This window comes from Mirounga angustirostris, unplaced genomic scaffold (genome assembly GCF_029215605.1).
Source record: "Mirounga angustirostris isolate CCGP_5_RB_7025 unplaced genomic scaffold, mMirAng1.0.hap1 SCAF_2, whole genome shotgun sequence".
Classification (NCBI taxonomy): Eukaryota; Metazoa; Chordata; class Mammalia; order Carnivora; family Phocidae; genus Mirounga; species Mirounga angustirostris.
In genome coordinates this window covers 9,531,373-9,554,858 of record NW_026991710.1, presented here as the reverse complement: position 1 = coordinate 9,554,858, position 23,486 = coordinate 9,531,373, and the positions used below count along the sequence as shown (strand labels likewise).

At 43.7% G+C, this 23,486-nt stretch overlaps 1 pseudogene; it reads right to left on the bottom strand.

The window, feature by feature from the left end:
• Positions 1 to 862: 862 nt before the first annotated feature.
• On the bottom strand, positions 863 to 3,066 carry LOC123848997 (importin subunit alpha-1-like; annotated as a pseudogene).
• Between the last annotated feature and the right edge of the window lie 20,420 nt (positions 3,067 to 23,486).

The following is a 23,486-nucleotide window of genomic DNA, read 5'->3' as shown; positions in this document are numbered from 1 at the left end:
GCTCTGGTAAGCGCTGTGAATTGTGCAAGACTGTTGAGTCTCAGATCTGTACCTCTGAAACAAATAATGCAATATATGTTAAGGAAAAAAAAAAAGAAGAAGAAGAAGATAGCAGAAGGGGAAGAATGAAGCAGGGGAAATCGGAGGGGTAGACGAACCATGAGAGACGATGGACTCTGAAAAACAAACTGAGGGTTCTAGAGGGGAGGGGGGTGGGAGGATGGGTTAGCCTGGTGGTGGGTATTGAGGAGGGCACATTCTGCATGGAGCACTGGGTGTTATGCACAAACAATGAATCATGGAACACTACATCTAAAACTAATGATGTAATGTATGGGGATTAACATAAGAATAAAAAAAAAAAAAGAGTGACTTTCCCAGTATATTAAAAAATACGTTCGCCCCTCCTTCCCTCATTCCTTCCTTTCCTATCCCCAGTGCTTCTTCAATCAAATCTCTGGCCCACCTTCCACCTGATTAGATTTTAGTCCTTTTATTTCCCCAAAAAGGGATTCTTAGTGTCTTCTATGCTTTTTTCAAGCCCAGCTAGTATCTTTATAATCGCTATTCTGAACTCTAGTCCCGTCATCTTACTTATGTCCATACTGATTAGGTCCCGCCCGTCAATACTGCCTCCTAGGAATTCTCTTTTTTAAGGTGAGTTTTTCCGTCTTGTCATTCTTTTTTTTTTTTTTTTTTTTTAAGAAAAGAGTGGAATTTAATCTTTATTTACAGGACACTGCAAGAGAGGAGATTCCACATAGAAATAAGAAACCCACTGAGAGGAGGAGCTTCATACAGTTTGTATACTTTGGAACTGGTCAGGTAGTTTCGTTGTAAAAAGTGCTACAATAACAAAACATTTAAAAAGGGTTCTTAGTAGAGAAACAGTAAGACAAACTTCTACCAAACAGAGTACACAACAAACAACTTTCCGCCTCAGCTGTACAATCTAAAAGCTAAAAGTCCCGGGAGTGCCATCCTGAACTTGGAATGTATAGCCTTCAGAGGTAGTTTCTGGCACAACATTCTGATCTCCCTCTTCCTCTACAGAGAAACACTTCTCAATCAAGTTTAATGAAGCTTTGTACATAGACTCATTTTCATGGTTTTGTAGAGCTTCCATTTTGTCCAAACCTCCACATTCTTCCATCATTATACTAAGTTTCTCGGTTTCACCTAGTTTCTCAGCAGCCTGAAAGATGTTTGAAATGGCATCTAGAATAACCAGAATAATTTTGGTATCTTTTGCAGTTAAGAGGTTCATCAATGGTTCTATTATGCCACAATGAATGAGGTATACAATCTGTTCAACTGTCCCACCACTTGTATAGTTGGTCACAGCCCAGACAGCTTCCTTTGTGTCTTAAAGTCTGCCTTAGAGAGAACACCAATGAGGAATGGGACTAATCCATGATTCACAACTTGCTGTATCTGGTCCTGGCGACCAGCTGTGATGTGTGACATTGTCCACGTAGCTTCCTTCTGAATATTAGTTTTGGGGTTCGTTAGGAGGCTGGGAAAAACAGCAAGTGCTCCTGCATCTATTACAACCTGAGTCTGTTCATCTGTCCCAGTGACAATATTTCTTTTTTTTTTATTCTTATGTTAATCCCCATACATTACATCATTAGTTTTAGATGTAGTGTTCCATGATTCATTGTTTGTGCATAACACCCAGTGCTCCATGCAGAATGTGCCCTCCTCAATACCCATCACCAGGCTTACCCATCCTCCAACCCCCCTCCCCTCTAGAACCCTCAGTTTGTTTTTCAGAGTCCATCGTCTCTCATGGTTCGTCTACCCCTCCGATTTCTCCCGCTTCATTCTTCCCCTCCCGCTACCTTCTTCTTCTTCTTCTTTTTTTTTTCTTAACATATATTGCATTATTTGTTTCAGAGGTACAGATCTGAGATTCAACAGTCTTGCACAATTCACAGCGCTTACCAGAGCACATACCCTCCCCAGTGTCTATCACCCAGTCACCCCATCCCTCCCACCCCACCCCCCACTCCAGCAACCCTCAGTTTGTTTCCTGCGATTAAGAATTCCTCATATCAGTGAGGTCATATGATACATGTCTTTCTCTGTTCCAGTGACAATATTTCTTATGGCTCTTGGCGCACGAGTCACAATGGGCAATTCAGTAGCTCCTAGAAGCTTCACAAGCCAGGGCACAGTGAAAACTCCTGTTTTCACAACCATTTCAGTCCGTTCATTTGGACCATCAGTAAGGTAGGAAATGGCCCAGCAGGTATCTGCCAATACTTCTGGATCATCATGATGCAGGAGACGAACTAAAGTAGGAAGAATCTGCTCAACAGCATCTAATGGGGGTGCAGGATTCTTGTTGCGACAAAGGTTTGAAAGTGTCCAAGTAAATTTACATAAGTAACCACATGTTAAAGATCACATATCAGGAACTGCAAGGAGAGCCAATAGTGGGTCAACTGCACTGTACTTGATAACCAAGTCTCGAAAAACTGAACCATCACCTGCAATGTTTCCTAGAGCCCATACAGCTTGTTCACTGACGTGGGCATGGGAAGATACCAACAGAGAAATGAATGCTGGGATAGTATCTCCATCTACCACAGCCTTGGTCTGTTCTGATGTCCCAGAAGCAATGTTAGTGAGAGCCCAAGCGGATTCAAACTGAGTGGGACTACAATCAGTTCTGCCCAAGAAGGACACAAATTTTGGAATCAAACCAGCCCGGATTATGTTGTCTATGGGGGGCTGTTTTTCCCTAGAAAGCAGTTTCCTAGCAGCTTGAGTAGCCTGGAGCTGGCTTTCCAGATTATTGCTATTTATGCCTTTGACAATGTCATCAAGAGACCAATTTACAGTGCCCTGGTTGTTGTGGGTTTCCTGCAGTGGAGAGGTAGCATCATCAGGAAACGAGCTTACGTTTCTCCTTTTCAGCATCTGGTCATCCTTCTTAGCTTTCCTCAGCTCCTCATTAACTTCTATTCGGCGCCGCCTCATTTCTGTACCGTCTTTCCCCTTGTTCTTGAATCTGTTAAGGCGGGTAGCTGGTGAATTAGCATTCTTGTTGGTGGACATGGTTATGAGACAAAGGGAGAAAGACGGCCGGCTCAGGCTTCCACAGGAGGCGGTCCGGGGCGTGCAGGCTGCGGGTCAGCTGCCCTCAAAACGTCCACCACGGATCACCCCAAAGACGGTGTCCTGTCCTGTCATTCTTTCCAGAGAAGAATAGATGAACGAGGGAACAAAATACTAAAATAGCAACAATGACCCCAGAGAATTGCACACTTGCAAAAAGCGGTTGCTTTTCTATTTGTAGAGTTGCAGCGATTCTTTTCTTAGATCTCTGAGTAGAGTTCACAGGTGTTCAGCATGATTTCATAACTAACTAGCTCAATTCCAGGGACCAGACAAAACTAGGGTCCCCTACTCCTCTGCCATCTTCCTCTGACAATCTCTGGCCCACCTTCCAGAGTGCTAAGATTCCCGGTTACCCTTCCTCTACAGTACTCTTTATTTCTCTTTGGATGTGCTTGTTACAATTGCTGTTAAATAGTTAATTATTCACTTGGTTATTAAGGTCTGTCTCTGGCTAAAACATAAGCTTCTAGAGACAGGGCTGCCTCAGCATCATCAGCCTGAATCCAGAGTTTACCTAGCTCAGTAAACAAGGCCCATGAGAAATGTTTGTTCGAAGGTTGAAAGAATGAGGACCTACTATGTGCCCCACAGTGCAGGAGGCCAGAATCATCAAAGACAGGTGGTTGGTGAACCATGGTGACATTTCTGTGCAATCCCATGCCTGTCTTTCTAATTATATGCTTCCTCAAGTAGGTGGTAATAAGCTGGTGAGCATGCTCCATTGAACACCAAATGGCCACCCTTCAGGAGTGCTCTCAAAGACCCACTCTGAATTGGATGGGAGGTTTGCTTGATAATGCTTAAGGTCTGTTCATCTGTTCATTACTTCATTAGTTGATTCAATCAGCCACTCTGTTAAGCAATAATTACTGCCACAAACATTTACCGAGCACCTTGCTAGTTGCTGGTGATAGAATCGTGAATAAAAGCTTATGCTCTGGTAGAAAAAAAAATGCTAGCTGCCATTTCTGAGTACCTCTGTGAATCAGATAGGATATGTTTATGATCTCTTGTCTTCAGTATGACCCTGCAGCTTGTTAGAACCACGTCGTGAAGGAGGGAACAGGCTTAGGGGTGTTAAGTGGCCTGGCTAAGGCCACACAGCTAGGAGGTGGCAGAATTAGGACTCCAACTCAGCACTAATAAGATTCTAGAATTCTATTCCACAAGAGAAAAGAACACGTGGCTGCAGAGTGGGCAGCATTTTTGTGAAATTCTGAGCATTATTAAAACAACACATTCAGTTACTGGTGCAAATTTTGCTCTTCAATGCTCTGCACTGATGCACAGAACCCCAATTCTCCACTTATGGAGGTTACTGTGTATAGCAGGGGATGAATGTTGGCAGCCCCATAATTAGGGGATTGTAAAGAGCGCTACCACTGGGATGTGTCCCTCAGATGGCTTCACTGGGATGTTACATGGACATAGTCTAAAAGGAAGCAACAGTCCTACAGATGCATGGGGATTTAGGAGAGAGAGCTTCCCCGACAAAGAAAAATCTCACATATAAACCTTTTATTTTCTATTTCGAAGGGGAAGATGTTGTATGTTTGCTGCTTCTAGAGGGTGTCATGAAAGCTCACCATATCCTACCTCGTTCTCCCTTGGTACCAATATCAAATGATGATATTCCCTCTGGCTACAAATGGAGATTTCTTTAGAAGGCAATAAAATTCATTTTAACAATTGTTTCCCATGGTGATTGAGAACAGGAAAAACAAAATTAGCCAGGAATGAGAGAATTCTTTTCACCTCTGAAGTCAAAATAGTGCTATATGACAGCTGGGCCTGAGCTGAGCGTTGGGAGCTGAGTGCACTTCCTAGATGCGTGACCTTGGTCATGTTCTGTGACCTCTCGCTGCTTTTGCTCCTTATCCCTAAAGAAACTGGGCTGGGTGGACCTGGTCAGAGGATTTCAACTACTCTCTGAGGAGCTACAGAGATTCTGAGCAAATGCCCTGGGGAACAATGTGGGGTCCCAAAGGGACATTGGGGTTGGAGAAGATCCAGACACCACTCCTGCTTCAAGCCCAGCAGTTTGGCCCTTATTTGCTTTCTCCATTGTTGATTTAACTGGAAGGAAGCTTCCTCTGCTTTGAAAGAGATACCCTGGGCTCCAGTCACTGCCATCCCTCCAAGGCCCCTTCTGTAAGGGGTCCTGGCCACAACCAAGGTCTGGTTAAAGCCTTCATGTTGCCTTGGGTGCCTCAGTTACTTTGGAGATGTACTAGTCTGCTCACAAAGGACTGAGGACCGGGATCTGGCTTTGAGTCAGGAGTCCTCGTGCTATCAATGTGGGCTGCAGGATGGAGCCCCAGGGCCTTGCGGAGAGTGCGACTTTCGGAGGAAATTTAGCAAGTCATGAAGGAAATGACTGGATTCTGGTGAGTTGTTAGTGAAGGGCAGTCAGTGTCAGCTTCTTTGCATGGCTGGTCGTTGAAACAGGATCCTACGCGTAGCTTCCACTCTGGTGGCTCGAAGCCAGCCCCACTGTAGTCTGCCGTGTCTCAGAAGCTTCTAGGTCCCTGTGCACCTGACACTGCTGGGATGACTAGAAGTCGGGTGTGCCAGAGACTGAGGGCAGCAAATTAAAAGGATTGGAACCAAGGAAAGTTGTCCCCTGTGGTTTCTGCCATCTTGACAGGAGAAGTCTGGGAAGTGCTATTCTAAAGTGGTTTTCTAATACCACGTAAAGGGGTATTAGAGAGTATGGGTCAGCATTTGGGCTGTGTGACTCTAGGCAAATTACTTAAACCCTCTGAGTCTCAGTTTCTTCCTCTGTAAAATGGGGATACAAATTTTAGACTTCACAAGACTGTTGTAAGTTTCCATGGTAGAGTACCTGTATAGCACTTAGCATGGAGCCTGCTATGTAGAAAAACAGTTACTCTTCATTGATTATTTGATTCTCTGGAACATCACTATTTCCAATCCCCTGCCATTCAAATAGCGACAAAATAAAGCTAACGGATTGAGATGCCATTGACCTTCATGCCTGGGGACAGTGGTTACATGCAAGTGTGCACATGTGTTAGTGCAAATAGGATTGGCTTGAATATTACACAGAAATCATGTGAATATGTATCTCTATTTGGGCCATACAGTTCTGTGTCTATTCTAACCATGCCTTTCAGATATTAACACATGTAGTCCTGACCAATGTCAGGTTCTGCTCATTTATTTATTTAAGGAATACTCACTGAGGGTCTCCACTCCAGGTTAGGCGTTGTTCTGGATTCTGAGGATGCACATGGGACTCCTAACTCAGTGGAGTTTACTATAACAACTGGATACACACCCATTCATTCAGTGTCTATTTTGTGCCTGGCATTGTCCTAGATGATGATGTTCGAGATGTAAAGAAAAAGAAGTTTCTGGGCTTCAAGAAACTCACACCATGCCCAGAGGAGGAGCAATTTGTGGCAGCAAGTTACATACACCCTTACCAGCAGAGCGCTCTCCTCCCTCAGGCTCCCTCTCTGCTCCCAGAGAGCGCTCTCCTCCCTCAGGCTTCTCTGCTCTGCATTTCCATGGCCCATTAGGGCCCCCACTGGCGGTCCTTCCCAGGAAAAAAAAAAAAGGCCATTTCCAGGGTCATTTGAGAGCTGTCATGTCAGAAATATCAAATGGGTCACTCTTATTCCAATTGTTTTTAATAAATCAAAAAAACAAAGTCAGTTTTGTAGGCAGCATGTAGGTAGGTCTTGCTTTTTACCCATTCAGTCACCCTGTGTCTTTTGAATGGAGTGTTTAGTCCATTAACATTTAAAGTAATTATTGGTTGATATGTACTTTTGCCATTTTCTTACTTGTTTTCTGGTTGCTTTTGTAGTTCTTCTCTGTTCTTGTCTTCTTCTCTTGCTCTCTTCCCTGGTGGTTTGATGGCTTTCTTTATTGTTGTTTGGATTCCTTTCTCTTTTTTGTGTATATCTATTATAGGTTTTTGATTTGTAGTTACCATTTAACTCATATATAACATGAGTATAGCAGTCTATATTAAGTTGATTTAAGAGACTCACTTCAGACCTAGAAACACATGCAGACCGAAAGGGAAGGGATGCAAAATCACCATGCAAATGGAAGTGAAAAGAAAGCCAGGGTAGCAATACTTATATCAGACTAAATACATTAAAACAAAGAATGTAGCAAGAAACAAAGAAAAAAATTGCATAATGATAAAGGGAACAATCCATTAAGAAGATATAACAATTGTAAATATCTATGCATCCAACATGGGGGCACCTAAATACATAAAGCAACTATTGACAGACATGAGAACATTCTATCCAAAAATAGCACCATACACATTTTTTTCAAGTGCACATGGAATATTCTCCAGGATAGATCATATAGCAGGCCAGAAAACAAGTCTTAATAAATTCAAGAAGACTGAAATCATATTGTGCATCTTTTCTGACCATGAGAGTATGAAACTAGAAATTGATTACAAGAAAAAATCTGGAAAGAACACAAATACATGGAGGTTAAATAACAGGCCTAAACAATGAATGGGTCAACCAAGAAATCACAGAGGAAAATAAAAAATTTATGGAAACAAATGAAAATGAAAACACAGCAGTCCAAAATCTTTGGCATGCAGCAAAAGCCATTCTCTGAGGGAAGTTTATAGCAAACAAGCCTACCTCAAGAAAGAGGAACAATCTCAAATAAACCTACCCTTACACATAAAGGAGCCGGAAAGAGAGGAACAAAGACAAAAGCCAGTAGAAGAAAGGAAATAAGCAAGATTAGAGCAGAAATCAATGAAATAGTGCCTAAAAAAAAAAAAAAAACAAAAACACACACACACAAAATAAATTGATTGAGTAAAAACAATTGACAAAAAACAATTGACCCAGAAAGGATCAATGAAACCAGGCGCTGGTTCTTTGAAAAGAGAAACAAAATCAATGAACCTTTAGCCACTCTCATCAAGAAAACAAGAGAGAGGACTCAAAAGACAAAGTCAATTTGGACAAACCCATTAGTCACCTACAGGTCTTATGTGACTTCATTTCCTGTCCAGTGAAATGGAAATGACCATCCTCCTCTTGTAGATGAGGGGTCTGAGGTTCACGGGGAGTTTCTCTCACTTGCCCCGTGGCACAGAGCTTCCTGGCGGGGCAGAGCATTGAGACAGGGGTGCGGCGACAGCTGTGTAATGTTTCCAGGAGCCTGGCCTCACTTGGAGAAAATGATACTCCCTGACCGACCGTGTTCTTGTTTTCCCCGCTTCTATCTGAAGCAGCAATGTTGAATCTCTTTCGTGTCATTGCTCGTTGGTGGCCAATAACCTTTCCTCTGGTGAATGTTTCCCAGTTTCGGTCACCTCTCTCCCAGCTGCCTTCTCAGTAGAGATCAATAGATCATGTCTCTCCTGGCCTCATACATTGAGATAGAGGTTTTCTATCCCACTGTGTCTATTTTTTGTTTTCCCAAAGTCCCGTGTGCTGGAATTTTAATACTGGAGTCTGTTTCCTTGTTGGGTCTTGTCTCTGTTAGCCAATGATATCACGTTTCTTTTAAACACATGGTTGGTGGTTTCATTCTCTGCCACATTTGGATGCTGTTTATGGCTTCTGGGAGGGAAAGGTTAATTTCCCTTTTCGGTGTCTGATTTTCTTCTTTTAAGACGTCAACCGCTGACTTGGTTTTAGTTGGAGTCAGATCTTTGTGTTGAATCTCTTAGAGCCTCTGAATAATGCTCAGTAGTGCTTGACCAATAATGCAACAAGCACGCTTTGTGATGATTGCTCATATTTATTTTGGCTTTCAAGTCCTGTTGTGTCTACCGCTGTAAAAAAATCTATCCTGTCTGCTCTCTTCTCCCCATTTCCATTACTCCCTTTCCCATTTAGGCATCTGTGCCTGTCTCTTGGGCAACCACAGTGGCCTTGTAAATGGTCTCCTTGCAGCAATTCTTTCCCTGTGCCCCTCTCACCCACTTCTGCCAGGCCAATCTTCCAGAAGCGCAGCTCTGATCCTGTTGCACATCTGCTCAAAAACCACCCAAGATTTCCTATTCCTTAAAATGTCAGTCCGCACTCCTATAGATGAGTCCTTAAAGCTCTCAGTTCAACCTTGAAGTTTCTATGAGATTTTATAAGGCCCTAAGCCAAGCAGAAGTTCTGGGAACTCCATCAAGTCTCCTAAGAAGTACTCTTCTTAACTGGTAGCTCCTGCCTGGCAACAAATGGTATAGTATTCGCTCAGCCTAGAATCTCTCCTTTTCCCTCATCTCTACACAGCCTGGATGTCCCTCAAGGCTCAGATCAACTCCATCCCCTCCAGCAATGTCCCAGACTTCTCCAGGCCACCCTCGTGTTTCTCTTGATGCCATTCTTGTTTGAATTCCCAGTATAGTGACTGCAGTGATGTTCACTGGCTAACTGGCTTCCAATCTTTTCACACATAAGCTACAGAATCTTCCCATGTCTGTCCAGTTAGTCCAGCAGTCAAGGTTGAATTCAGATTTTTGGCTCCTAAAGTTGACACTTAAGTGCTACCCCTCCCCTGACACTTACATTCTGGAGACCAGTGAAAGACTGTGGTTGGTGATGTAGGTAACTCAGAAAAGTTTTATTTCCTATGGCCTGAGTCTGATCAAGGAAAGCCCATGTATTCACATGTGGATCAGATCTTCACACATCTTCACCAACTTTTCTCCCAAACTGTGACTCCTCAGAGGTTCAGGGTTATATAGTCCACTCTTCCGTATGGGCTGAACCAGGCTTTTGTAAATACAATTTCACGTCCCTTGTTGCACCTTCTGATTCACTAGTCCCCTCTTTGGCCCTTTCATATAACTGTCATCGACTTCCTGGACATGTCCCTTCACTCTTTGCTCAAGCTGGCATCTGTCTCTGCATCACCCGACTTCCCATGCACTGCCACTACCCAGGAGGTCTTCTGTGTTGACACGCGTGAGCCACTCAACCCTGTTCTTTTCCTCCCTGGTTCTTCTCACTTCTGGTGGCTTCCCCTCCAAGCGACCTCATTCACCCACTCTTGTGGCTACACCCTGGACTTGGTCAGTTTCTGGAACTGCTCCACCTCAGAAGTCATAAAATTCACACTTCCCACTCTCTGACCACAACTTTCCTCTCCTTCCAATTCTGTCACTCACTTGCTCTCAGCTTTCTGGTTCTCTGGCTCATCTACCTTCTTCTTTGTCCTACACTCTCCACTGCCCTTGTCTTTCCTCTCATCCCTATTTGCATAGATTCCACAGCTCATCTCTTCAACAACTCCCTGAACTTTAATGTCATTGCTCTACTGTCTTTTTGCCACACACATATCACAAATGGATCTTGCAGGATTCCAATCATCTGCTCTATCTGTGCCCCCACATGGCAACTGAAATTCGCTCGAGGTCAAATCCATTCCAGCCTGTAGATCAAGGCCACTGTAGATGAATGCAAACCTCTCAACTGATGCCTCATTACTGCGCAGCTCCTGCACGCTGCTTTGCTTTTCAGGTTTCTTGTCTGTTCTCCAGGAATTATTTCAAATATTCTCCTCTTTTTTCAAATCTCAACCTCTACCTGTACTTTCATGCTCAGCACATACAAAAGTGATGGCCTCTCCTCATTTTCTATCATGAATCCTGAAAACTAGCATGCAGACTTGCCCTTTCTTTCATCCTGAAAGTCTTCCCATGCAGCCTGTCTGGCTTTCTCAGGACCTTTCTGTTATACTCATTCCTTCTCTGATGGTTTCCACAACATCTCCTCCTTTTCACATACTTTCTGTCAGTTTTTAAACATATTTCTTTCTTTCTCATCATTAAAGAAGAAAACAAATCCTTCTTTAACCCTATGTCCTGCTCTACCAGCCACCCCAGCCTCTTCTTCCAAAGCTATGGAAGCTACTTGGCTTGAGGAATAGAAGAAGTTCCCTATGAACTGAGCATGTGATACTGGTTTGTGGGAGGTGGGAGATGAGGTAGGAGCTTGATGCTTAATAAACATTGATTAAACTGAGTTGAACAAACAAGTTTATTGGGTGCAAACATGTTGTTTAACAAATATGACTTAGGAGTTACACAGAACCATGACACAGAACCCTTGATTTCAAAGAACCTTCAAAGTTGAAGAAAGACATTAACAACACCTGAAGAGATAGTAGTAGTAGAGGGTAGATGCTAACTGAACTGGCTCAGTCTTCAAAGTATGTCTTAAATCTGATCTCTTCTTACTATCTCCACCTCCCCATGATAGTCTAACTCCATAGGATTTCTTTCCTGGATTATTTCATTAGTTTCTTAATTGACCTCCCTGCTGATATTCTTGCTTCACTTTGGACAATTCCTTTGGCTAACATTTGCCTTTTAAAATATATCACATCCTGTATCTTTTCAGCAACAAACTGTTACCCTGGATGATAATCTTTGTTAGAGTTCAAGTCAAATCCTTACCATAATCTGCACCCACCACCAAACCTGACATCATCATCCCTGGACCCCTAAGTGACTCCCTGGGCTCCAACCACATAGATCCCCATGCTATTTCTTAAATGCAAGTGGACCACTACACAGGGACTTTGTATTTACTACCATTGCTTCTTGGCAGGGAACTTCCCCAAATATTGCCTTGGCTACTCCATCACTTCTTTTAGGTTTCAGTTCAAAAGATACCTTATTAAGGAGTCCTATCCTGATCACATTGTATGGAAAAGGGCATCCTGACCTTCTTAATTCTCTCTCCCCTCACCCTCTTTTATTTTTTTTCTAGGACTTAACACCATCTGGCAAGTAATTGTTTTTGCATTCATATATCTGTGTCTTCTTATTTGAATGTTAACTCCATGAGGGCAGGGTCTTGGTTTGGCTCGTTCTCTAAATTATCTCTAGGTTCTTACACATAATGATCATTCCATAAATAATGAGCGAATGAATAATGAATGATGAAAAAGAACCTTGCCCCATGCTGCTGCATGTGTTCATCCATTAATTCAATGCACATTCATTCAGCATCTACTATAGGTTAGTAGATGCTTACTAACATCTTTGAGGGGCTGGTGCCTGGCAGTGAACAAGCCCCCAAATGATCTGAGTGTTTCAGTGACAGGCAAGGTAGACTGAGATGACCCAGATCTCTCTGGTTCGAAATCCATGGCTTGGTGTCTCCATTCCAGACCCCCAATTCCAGGGCTGGTTAAAAGCTCAATTAAAGTTGACCCTTGAACATCATGGAGGTTAGGGGTGCTGACCTCTGCACAGTCAAAAATCCATGTATAACATTTAACTCCCCCAAAACTTTACTAATAGCCTACTGTTGGCCAGATGCCTTACCAATCACATAAACAGTCGATTAACAGATATTTTGTATGTGTTAATACATATTATATACCCTGTTCTTACAAGAAAGTAAGCCAGAGGAAAGAAAATGTTATTAAGAAAATCATAAGGAAGAAAAAATACATTCACAGTACTGTACTGTCTTTATCAAAATACATCCACATGTAAGTGGACCGGCGCAGTTCAAACCCACGTTGTGCAAAGGTCAACTGCACTTTGGAGCAAGCAGCAGGTTGTGATGTGAGCAGGCATTCACATCTTCCTCTTCTGCTTGGGGTTAAGCATTTTCCAGCATTCAGAAGCTGGAAAGGACATTAAAACAATCTAGACCCAAATCCTCATTTTATAAGTAGAGAAACTGAGGCCCAAGAAGGAGGCACTTGCCTCACATCAGAGGGTAAACTGGCTGCGGAATTCAGCAGGAATCACTGGGTCCTGCTTCCTGGGTTGGGGATCTTTCTAGTGTACCACACTGCCTCTCTTCATCACCGCTTCCTTTAATCCCCTCCTCACAATGTCTTCCTTTTCTTTTTGACAGTCAGAACTTTGTTAGGGAGCCGGGCAATGTGTGCTATGAAAAGCAACTTTATAGCTCTGTGCTGTTATGATCATATTTGGGGGCGGGGTGGCCAGAGCAGGCGGGAAGGAGCCAAACAGCCTGGACTGCATGGCTGCTCTGTGTTTTAAAAGGATCCCCGCTGGTCACACCCTCTCCCAGGCTCCCTCACCCTGAGGGCCACATCGCGGTCATCAAGCAGTCAGGGAAATGAAAACAGTAATCTTAGAGCCCGGAGTGGAGCTGAAGGCAAGACCCCCACCCGAGGCTCAGACAAGGCAGCAAAAGAAAGGAAGAAAGCAAGAGCAAGAACGGCAGGGACCCTCCTAAAGGAGAGATGGAGAAATTTTTTTTGCAGGGAGGGGTCCAGAGCAAGAGCCTGCCACCCATGCGGGCCTGGTTTTAGCTAAGTTGCAAAACATGGTAGGTGGGTCAGGATAAAAAAGATCCTAATATGTGACAGGCTCAGCTTATTGACTTATAAAGCATTTGTCCTAAAAACTCATCAAAGTAGGTAGGACTCATGAAAGCTGCATTATAGGAAAATAATTGATGACCATTTGATGACAAAATATAATTACAGAGCCCTGAAATAAAACCTAATAGCATCACCTAGCATTTATTATCTACTATGAGTTAGACACTGTGCCAATGTCTTACACATGTGATCTAATTTATCCTTCAACCCTATGAGGGAAATCCCGTGATTAGCCCTGTATAGTGGGCGAAGAAACTAAAGCTCAGACCAGCTGCTAATTTGTCTCCAGTCACAGCTAGTACAGGGTGGCATTAAGAGTCCAACCCGAGTGTGACATTAGACACCATTCCATGCTCTTTAACGTAACTGCTATGTGTTCAGGCACTGCGCTGGGCACTAGGAATTAAGAAACCAGAGTGAACAAGACTAACAGAGGTGTTCCTGTGCTCCCAGGTGGAAAGACTCTGGTAGAGTAGCCAGTGGTCATGGCAGAGGTGGGGCTTGAAATGAAGCCCATTTGACTCCAATGCTGGTGCAGTACCCATTTTGCCCAGAGTACTGTCCCCCAACCTCCAAGCTCCCCAAATAGACCCAGCATGTCTGTGTGCTTGGATATGCTCTTCCATCACTGACAAATTCTCCCATCCTTCCCATCTTAACTTTGGGAGGAAATGTCCCCAGACCACTTGAGTCCCATGTAATTGTCCCAAGCCTAGCCTGACCCTAGCTAGGAACATGGGTCAGGTCATTTTTATGATGGTTGGAGGAGGCAGAATACTTGGGGATATATCCCAGCAGATTGGTGGATCAGGTCAGGGTGTATGGAAGTTCTTTTATGATTATGTCTATTTTTTCAGTGAGATAAAACATAAGATGTCTTATTATGTTATGTACTGACTATTTGCTCCCCTTCCACCCCAAGTTCATATGTTGAAGCCCTAACTTCTAACATGATGGTATTTGGAGTTGGGGCATTTGGGAGGTAATAGGTTTAGATGGAATCATGAGAGTGGGACCCTCATGATGAGATTATTGCCCCCAAAGAAGAAGATAGATTCTCTCTCCACACGTAGGTGCCAAGAAGAGGTCACGTGAGCACATAGCAAGAAGGTAGCTGTCTACAAGCCAGGAAAAAAGCCCACACCAACGATTGAATCAGCCAGCACCTTTCTCTTGGACTTCCCAGCCTCCTGAACTGTGAGAAATAAATGTCTGTTGTTTAAGTCACTCAATCTATGGTATTAGTCCTAGCAACCCGAGCAGAACAGGACAGTAATTGGTACTGAGAGTGGGGTGCTGCTGTAAGAACCACCTAAAAATGTGGAGGCAGCTTTGGAAGTGGGTAAGAGGTAGTGGTTTGGGAGGGTTTTGCGATGCTTGCTCTAGAAAGCCGGAATTGCTACGAAGGAACTGCAAAAGGAGATTCTGGTGGGAATTCAGCAAGGAGAGAGTAGAGCTGCAGGAGAACTTACGTCTCCTGAGAGAATGCGAGAATGCATGAACCGAATGCTGCTAGAAATCCAGATGGTCAAGGCCGTTCTTGTGAGGTCCTGGATGGGAGCGAGGAACACTGGTTACCAGACCATGGACAAAAGGTGATTCTTGTTATCAAGTGGAAAACAACTTGCTGAACTGTGTTGTGTTCTAGTGTTTTGTGGATGGTGAGACTTGGGAGCGATGAAACTGGGTAGATCAGCAAAGTGTTGGAGGAGCAGCTTGGTTCCTCCAGACAGCTTCTGGTAAAATGTGAGAAGAGAGAAATGAATTGAGGAAGAAATTGCTAAGTAAAAAGAGCCAGAATTTAAGATTTGGAAAAGTGCCATATTATAGAGAATGCCAAGAGTGGGGCTGAACGGTCATTTGTTAAGGAGATTAGTATGGGTGTGAACCATGGATCTAATTAACCACCACAGTAGAAATGCTGCTAGATTGAGCTGAAGAGGACAGAAACAGCATGAAATGGAAGACGGCTGTTGGACTTAGTTTCTACAGAATAATTCAGTTGAAATGTGCCCTATTCTTCAAGGCAAGGGAAGAACGACTCTGAAGGTGATTCAGAGATCATCGGCGCTGCCTCCTTGGTTTCAACAGGCCAGACAGTGGCCACCAGGAGCTGTGGGCTGTGACTTCTGCCTAGTGGAGCCAGCGAGTCCTAAGGGTGGGACTGCTGCTCCAGTGGGTCCAGAGGGCAGAACCTTGAATCAAACAGGATTATTCTCCAGCCTTGAGGTCTAATGGTATTTGCCTTTCTAGGTTGGACTTCCATGGGACCTGTCACCCCTTTTCCCCTTCCAACCCTTTTGGAATGGAAATGTCTATACTATGCTTGCCTTGTGATTGTGTTTTGAGGGTACATAATGTATTTGGTTTCACAGCTGGAGAGGAATTTTTCCTCAGAGTAAATCCCACCTCCAATCTCACCCGTATCTGATTTCTGAGACTATCATTTAAGAGAGGGTTTTGGGATTTCAGAAGCAAGAAGCAGATACCACAGGGAATGGGAGAATGGATGTCACAGGGAAACATCATAGGCTTGCCAGGTAGCATTAAAGACATACTCGAGAATGGCTGTCAGCCATTCAGGTTGAGACTGATCACTTGGGCTTGTGTTTTCCCTAACCTAGCACATTCAACTGCCCGGAACAGATGCAGAATTCAATCTCATGGGGATTTTCTAGAGGGTGTAATAGAGCAGATAGAAGCAAGGAGATTGACAGTTTATTCCAGAGCTTTTGGAATCTGAGTCAGGTAAGAAGGAAACTGGGGAAACAGAAGAATCACTGGAGCTGAGGGTTGGGAGGGGGAGGCCTGAACTTGAGATTAGGACAAGGTGACAGTAATTGATCACAATGGGTTCTCAACTATGACTGAGGTAGGTGGAAGGTAGGATCAGTACAGAAGAGACCAGGGCACTGAGAGGTCACATTAATAGAAGGATTATTTGTGAGGATAACTGCAAAGAATTACAACAGCCATGCTGGAAAGAGAGGCAGTAAGCCAGAAGCTAATATCATGAAAGAATGGGCAAATAGCTCCCAGGGTCTCTAAATGGCTGCTACAAGAAGGGACAGGTGAAGGAGCTCAGTTATAGGGGATCTTACTGATGACAGACAGGCTTGTCCTGGCTTTTGTGGACTTAAATCCCAGTGTGGTGTCTTACCTGGGCTGGCAGGCACATGAAAAGGGAAAGAAGAATGGGGGTGATTGTTCTGGTCTCTTGAGCTTTCCTGGTCTTTGCATCTCTGGCATCCAGCTCATCACTCACTCAGTGGAAGAGTGAATGAACGAATGAATGAATGAATGAATGAATGGAAGCCTGTGAGCTGGCTCAGAACTGGATGGAACTGAGGCTATGTGCTCAACTGTCTCTTTCTACTGAAAGTTGGATCGACAAACACAAATTTCTCTACCTGACTTTCAAGGCCCTCATATTCAATCCCATTCCAATCTATCCTATCTTGTTTCCTCCTCTTTCCAAATTCAGATTCTCGGCCCGACAGTTTGGGCTCCTAGCTGTCCTGACAAAACACCACGCTCATTCCTGACTCTCGGCCTCAGTTCAGGAATTTCCTCCAACAAGAATGGCCTATTGTAATCTTGTTTCTCCAGACAGGTTTTTGCTGTCCTTCAAGGCCAAGGTCAGTCAAACCCATCCACAAACCCTTTCCTGATATTAAAACCTGCCCTTCTCAGATTTTCTATAGCTCTTATGAAATGTCCCACATGCTGTGGAGTGAGTTTTATCTTGTCTTTTATTATTTGCCATTTTAGAAAGAAGATTAACCTTGCTTTTCCAGGTAAATATTGAGTTTCATAAGGGAAAGAATGTTTTCTGCTTTTTGTGCCCATTTCTTGTAGTCTCTCTCCCCATGCCAGTAACTACAGGTTGTTTAAATTGCTTCTGTTAGCCCTGTCTCTGTCCTTTGATTATCCTGAACCTGCTGATTTTTTTTTCTTCTCCAGACTTCCTTCCCACTCCAGGGAGCAGCTCTCCTTCTGTCTTTCCTCCTCTGGCTCGTATTCCTTCTTTGTGAGCACAGGGTTTACACAATTGAGTTTAGGATCGTCTTCTCTCTCTCCATACCCTCCCAGAATTTCTTAGCCGGTCTAAGCTCTTTACTGGTCACCTGTGGGCAGCAACTTCAAAATTCTTCTTTCAACCTGACCATTTCTCCAAAGATTAGAGTTACTTCCATGACTATGTACTGAACATTTCCACTTAGATGACCTGGACATCTCCTCAAATTCAACATGTTTGACATCAAACTCAGCGTCTTTCTTTTGATATTAGTTCTCCATCTGGAGGCCTCCCATTTCTATTAATGACATTGACCTACTTACAACACTGAAATCTTCTATTGGCTTACTTGGGGCCTATGGGGTAAAATTTAAACTTATTGTCATAATGCAGAAGGACCTATATGATGTGGCCTCCACCTATCTCTCCAGCTTAATTTTCCTGACCATACAATTTAACATCCAACTAGAATGAAGTTCTCCAAGTTCCCCAAATACAGCATTCAAGTTCACGTCTCCATGTTCTTGCATATGCTGTTCCTTCTGCCTGGATGCTATTCCCTCCTTTTCTATCCAGGGAAAGTTTTAAATCCAACTGCAACATCACCTTGCCCCTGGGGGGCTTTTCTTGACTTTCTAGAGTTTGACGTTGCTACATTCGTATTCACCTTATACACCATTATATATGTATACTGATTATAAGACACGTCTATTTATTGATTTGCATGGCAGGCTATATGGAATGTGAGCCCTTCTTTGTTTATATTCTCTAGCACAGTATCTGACAATAATAGATACTCATTAAATATATTTTGAGTCAATCAATAAACGAGTGAATGAATTTTTCCAACCCCCCCAAGAATCAAATTTCAAATTCAGATTTGACTTTCCCCTATCCTTTGCCTTCTGTTGTGTCTTGTTCTCTCATTTTCCATCATACTGAAAACGCCCCCACCTGGTACTTTCCTTCATGTCTATATAATTGCAGGAAAACACCTGTATCTCTGCTCTTGCCCCACATTCTCCTTCCTTTTCTGTACAGGGAAGATTCCTATGATAATGCCAGCTTTGATAATACCACTCACTGCCAAGCTAAAAATCCACCCATAGCTCTTTCTTTTGCTTTCAGAACAAAGCCCACAGTTTGGTCTTTAAGATTTTCTATCATCAGGAAGCAAGATGTTGCTGCCACAAGACTCCTCCTAGTCCCCCAGAACTCAGAATAAGACTTGTGTCTTGGGGTGCCTGGGTGGCTCAGTCAGTTAAGCATCTGCCTTCAGCTCGGGTCATGATCCCAGGGTCCTGGGATTAAGCCCCATGTCAGGCTCCCTGCTTGGCGGGAGCCTGCTTCTCCCTCTCCTCCCCGCTTGTGTTCTCCCTCGCTATCTCTGTCACTGTCTCTCTCTCTCAAATAAATAAAAAAAAAAAAAAAAAAAAAAAGACTTGTGTCTCATTATCAAACATGCTTTCCTTCCCCCCATAGCATTTGTTTTCTTAAAAAAAAAATCCAGATATTTATTGTGCACCTACTATTGCAGATTTCACTGTATTGTTTTCTTAGTCCTCAAAACAACATTTTGAATTTTGAATTGGGTAGTCTTCTCTCCATTTATATATGATGAGTCTAATCCTTGGGGAATTTAACTTGTCCAAGGTTATACCCATTTTACGGATTTCACAGCTCCTGACTGGCACCTTTTTGTAAGGATTAATTTTTCTTTTGTATACCTCCTACCTCCCCCCCACCCCCATGACAAATTCTTTGAGAGTAAGCATCATTATTAACCAGCTGAATCTTACTGCTTTATGGAAGAGAGATGAGGAGCTCACGACAAACATGCTGTGTCTGAGGAGCTGGCAAACCATCTTCCGGGGAAGTTCATGAACAGTGAGTTTGCAAAGAACATCTGGAAAGCAACCTTTATAGTTCTTTGCAAAACTAAACCATAAGAAGAGGTCTCACGATAATCGTGGCATCAAAATGAAGGTTGTTGGGCCAGCTTGTTATCCATCACTAATTGCTCATCCTTTCCCACGATCTTGGGCTTTTATACACTTTCTCAGGTAATGCAACCCAATGATTTATCAACTTGATTATCCCTCTTAACATTTCAGATTTATTAGGTGCGGGCCAGTCTTTCAGCTACACTTTAATTGTGTTAACTGCAAATGCAATTAATTGTGTCACCTTTGGGGAAGAATTTCACAGCTACATTTGGGGGAGGGTGGTAAGTCCCTTATTAAAGTAGTATGTGTTGAAATTCTCAAGAGAAAGCCCAGATTCTATGATTTTTGTGAGGCTTGACTATATCCATCTTTCTTTTTTCCCCCTTGATTACTGTTCATCAAGGCAACTGATAGCTGCTTGCTTGTTGCAATTCAATTTGGGGGATATTAGCAAATGAGGGGTCATTTTACTTTCTGTAATACCGGCTGTCAAAATTGATACTCCATGCCTCCCACAAAACATAGGGTACCTGTTCTCCTGACTTGATTTGCCTGTGCTCAGAGATCTTCATCATCCCTTTTATTCGGGCTCCCCGCCCGAGGCGAGGTTCCTTGGGAAGGGCTCAAATGCCCCTTCCTACTCCGCACATTAACCTGACTCCCGCCTGTAGTCACTCTGGGTCCTCACATAATAAATCACTTTAACCTGTTTCTAAAACAAGGTCAGATTGTGCTGAATTCTTAAGAAGGATTTACAAATCTCTCCCGAGGTGCAGTTCTCACGGTAGACCTTTTGCCCAAAGAAAGGACAGTAACGGGGGTGGGGGTGGGTGGGAGGGTGTCTATGGTGGGAGGGGTATGCGCATTGGGGGAGGGGAGGCGGGGGGGAGAAAGTCCTCTTGCTTTGGCCAAAGAATCCCTGCAATGTTTGAGTGGGCTTCCACGCCGTAAACATCAGGGGCATTTAACATATCAAACGCAAATAAAAATGACACGCAGGTGGCTCACTTCTGAGACAGCCTTGTGCAGTTTTGGGAATCCTCCATCCCTGTGGTTTTCCGAACTATTATGAGTATATATTCCCGATTAGGCTTACTGTTTTCTTCCCCATGGCACTGCCTTCCAGCCTGAAACCATCTGGGCCCGGCCTGAAGACTTCGGTCCTATCAGCAGAATCAAAGGCTGGACCCAGGCTCAAGAGTCACTTAGGATTTTCTGTGGCGCAATTAAGCATGCGCAGCACACCACAGCCACGGAGGCGCTGTTTATTCAGCGAAAGTGCTCTGTAATTTATTTAAAATAATCCATCTTGCCCAAATAAAGGGGCCATTGACGGCCTCCGCCTGCAGGCCTCTGCTGAAAGGCCCCCTCTTGACGGTCTGTTTTGCTGGTCACAGCTAAATACCTGACACAAGTGACTCAGGCTTCCCTGCTTCCCCTCAGTTCTCTCCACTACTTTAAAAAAAATGAGATTTTACTAAGACTGCTTGTTTTCTTTCACACCAGTAATCAGACAAGGCTCCCCCCTACTTTTCTTTTTAAAATAAAAAACAAAACAAAACAAAAAAACCCCAGATTGGCCATTAAAAATGATTAATGCCAGCCAATTTGATAATCGCCAAGCGGGAGGTGCCAGCGATTTTGGGATTTAGTGCAGCCTCCGAACCAGCTTCTTTATGAGCCTGGGCTAATGAGGAATCACATTAGGCTTTTTACTGTATATGAATTGATTAGCTGAAAATGAGATTACGTCCACCGTGCAAGGCCAGCGACAAAGAGCCCTTTCTTCTCAAACACTTCCCAGTGCCAGGAGGCGCTGCTTGAACTTGAAAATGTTCTTTTCTCCTGGTTTTCAAGGAAAATATTGGATGAGCCCAGGTGTAGCTTCTGCAGGAAAGGGCTTTATCTATATACATCTGCAAAACCAAAAACCCAGGAACAAGAATATAATGACCAGGAGGACTTGCATTTGGGCTTGTGGATTTGACAGGTTCCAAGGAAGTAGGCAAGGGTGGCTAGGACAGAGGGCTTCTGAGTTAAACTTCCCTGAGTGGGGAGCTGGTCTCTGCTACTCATTTGCTCTGTGACTTGGGTCCAACCCCTTAACCTCTCCGAGCTTTACTTTCCTCATGTGTACAATGGGATAACACACACCTTAGAGGATTATTAGGATTAAATGAGATAGTAGATATAAAATGTTCAGCCCAGGGCCTGCAACATAGTAGGTCTTTAAAAATACTCTCCCTTCCTTCCTCCCTTTCATCCTTCCTTCCAGATGAATAGTAGTTATTAAAGTTGCTTATTAAGTTTATTTACTGAGAAAGGAAACATCACAGAGCTGGTGGTGAAAATGCCAACATTCTAACCAGAAACTCACCATCTAGCAGACAGGCCTTGTTAACTCTGTTGTAAAGATCCGCAAAGTAGGCAGAGACAGACAGGACACCCTTGCCTATATTCGTATGATCCACGAGCTAAAAATGTTTTTTGCATTTTATTTTATTTTTAAAAGATTTTATTTATTTTAGAGAGTGTGAGAGCATGTGTGTGCATGCATGTGTGTGCAAGCAGGGGGAGGGCAGAGGGAGAGAGAGAATCTCAAGCAGACTCCCCACTGAGCCTAGAGCCCGAGAGGCTCAATCTCAGGACCCTGAGATCATGACCTGAGCAGAAACCAAGAGTCCCATGCTAACGGACTGAGCCACCCAGGCGCCCCTGGTTTTTGCATTTTAAATAGCTGAGCAAAACAAATCAAAAGAAGAATACATTTTCAAAGGTGAAATATGTAAAGTGACATTACAGATCGGGTTTCACAGATGACATTTGTAATCCATTTTGGTTATAGGGAACATGGGCTTCATACCACAATTAAGCAAAATGTCATCCCTTGAAGAATTGTATTTTTCTCATAAATATATTACAAAAAAGTGCTCATTTCTTATGGTATTTTGGATTTCACCAATAAAAAGCTTGTGGAAATTTGTTTTCTCTTGTGATAAAAGTAACTACATAATATCCTCAATTTTTCTTCTTGGCCATAAAGCCTAAAATATTTACTATCTGACTCTTTATAGAAAAGTTGGCTGAACCTGGGTGTCCTTGGTCAGTTAACAGACAGGCATTTCCTTTTGGGGGAATTAGTTATTAATATATGTGCTGGAGGCAGGGGGAATGGAGGGTTGTAGGGTTCTAAACTCAAACATAAAGCTGAAAGAGATATTTATATGTTGACCGTATTGGCCTCTGCCATTACTTTATATTCCTCTCGTTGCCCTAAATGTAAATCTAAAGTGATTCTAGCTGTTCTTAATAGCAGGGAGAGATCGAGTCTGGGGGAGGGAATATAATGGGAGGAAACAAGTAATTGTGCTTTTGTTGACTCCCTGACCTTCTTCCAATAGGTGAATCTGTTGGGAATTGATTGCGGGCTCGCAGTCCGAGCAGGGTACATGCATTTCCCACATGAGTGTGAGCACCAGCAGGGTAGGGCCAGCGTCTGAACTGGTCACCACTGCATTCTTGGAACGTGGGGTTGTGCCTACACAACAGCAGATACGGGATTAGGCGTCTGTTGAATCATCTCATTTATTCCATCTCTTTCCTCTCCTTCCCTCATTTTCCAGGTTAGGGCACTGAGGCTCACTCAGCCTGGACAGTTTGCCGGCTCTGAGGCTCTGAGAAAGGGGAGGAGCCAATGTCTGAAGTGGGACTGTCCCCCCGTCCAATCGAAGTGAACGACCCTGGCGAGCTGGGTTTTTGCCTTGGACCCTCACAGGCTGCCAGGACAGTCGGCCATCAGAGGTGGTTCTGGACCATTCATGATGGGCAGCCAGAGAAGGGACTGAAGGAGAAGGGTGACACTTGCCTTCCAGAGGCTCCCTATGTGCCTGCATGAAGGATGCAGCAGCATATGCACTGTTAGTGCAAATAAGCTCCACTCAGTGATGGAGCTGGGCTGGGGTTCTGTCTGACCCCCTTACGAACTGAGTAGAGATCAGTGGCCCTTGTCTGAGTTGGTGTTCTCCCTCACTTCTTTCCCTCCCTCTTTCTGCCTCCCC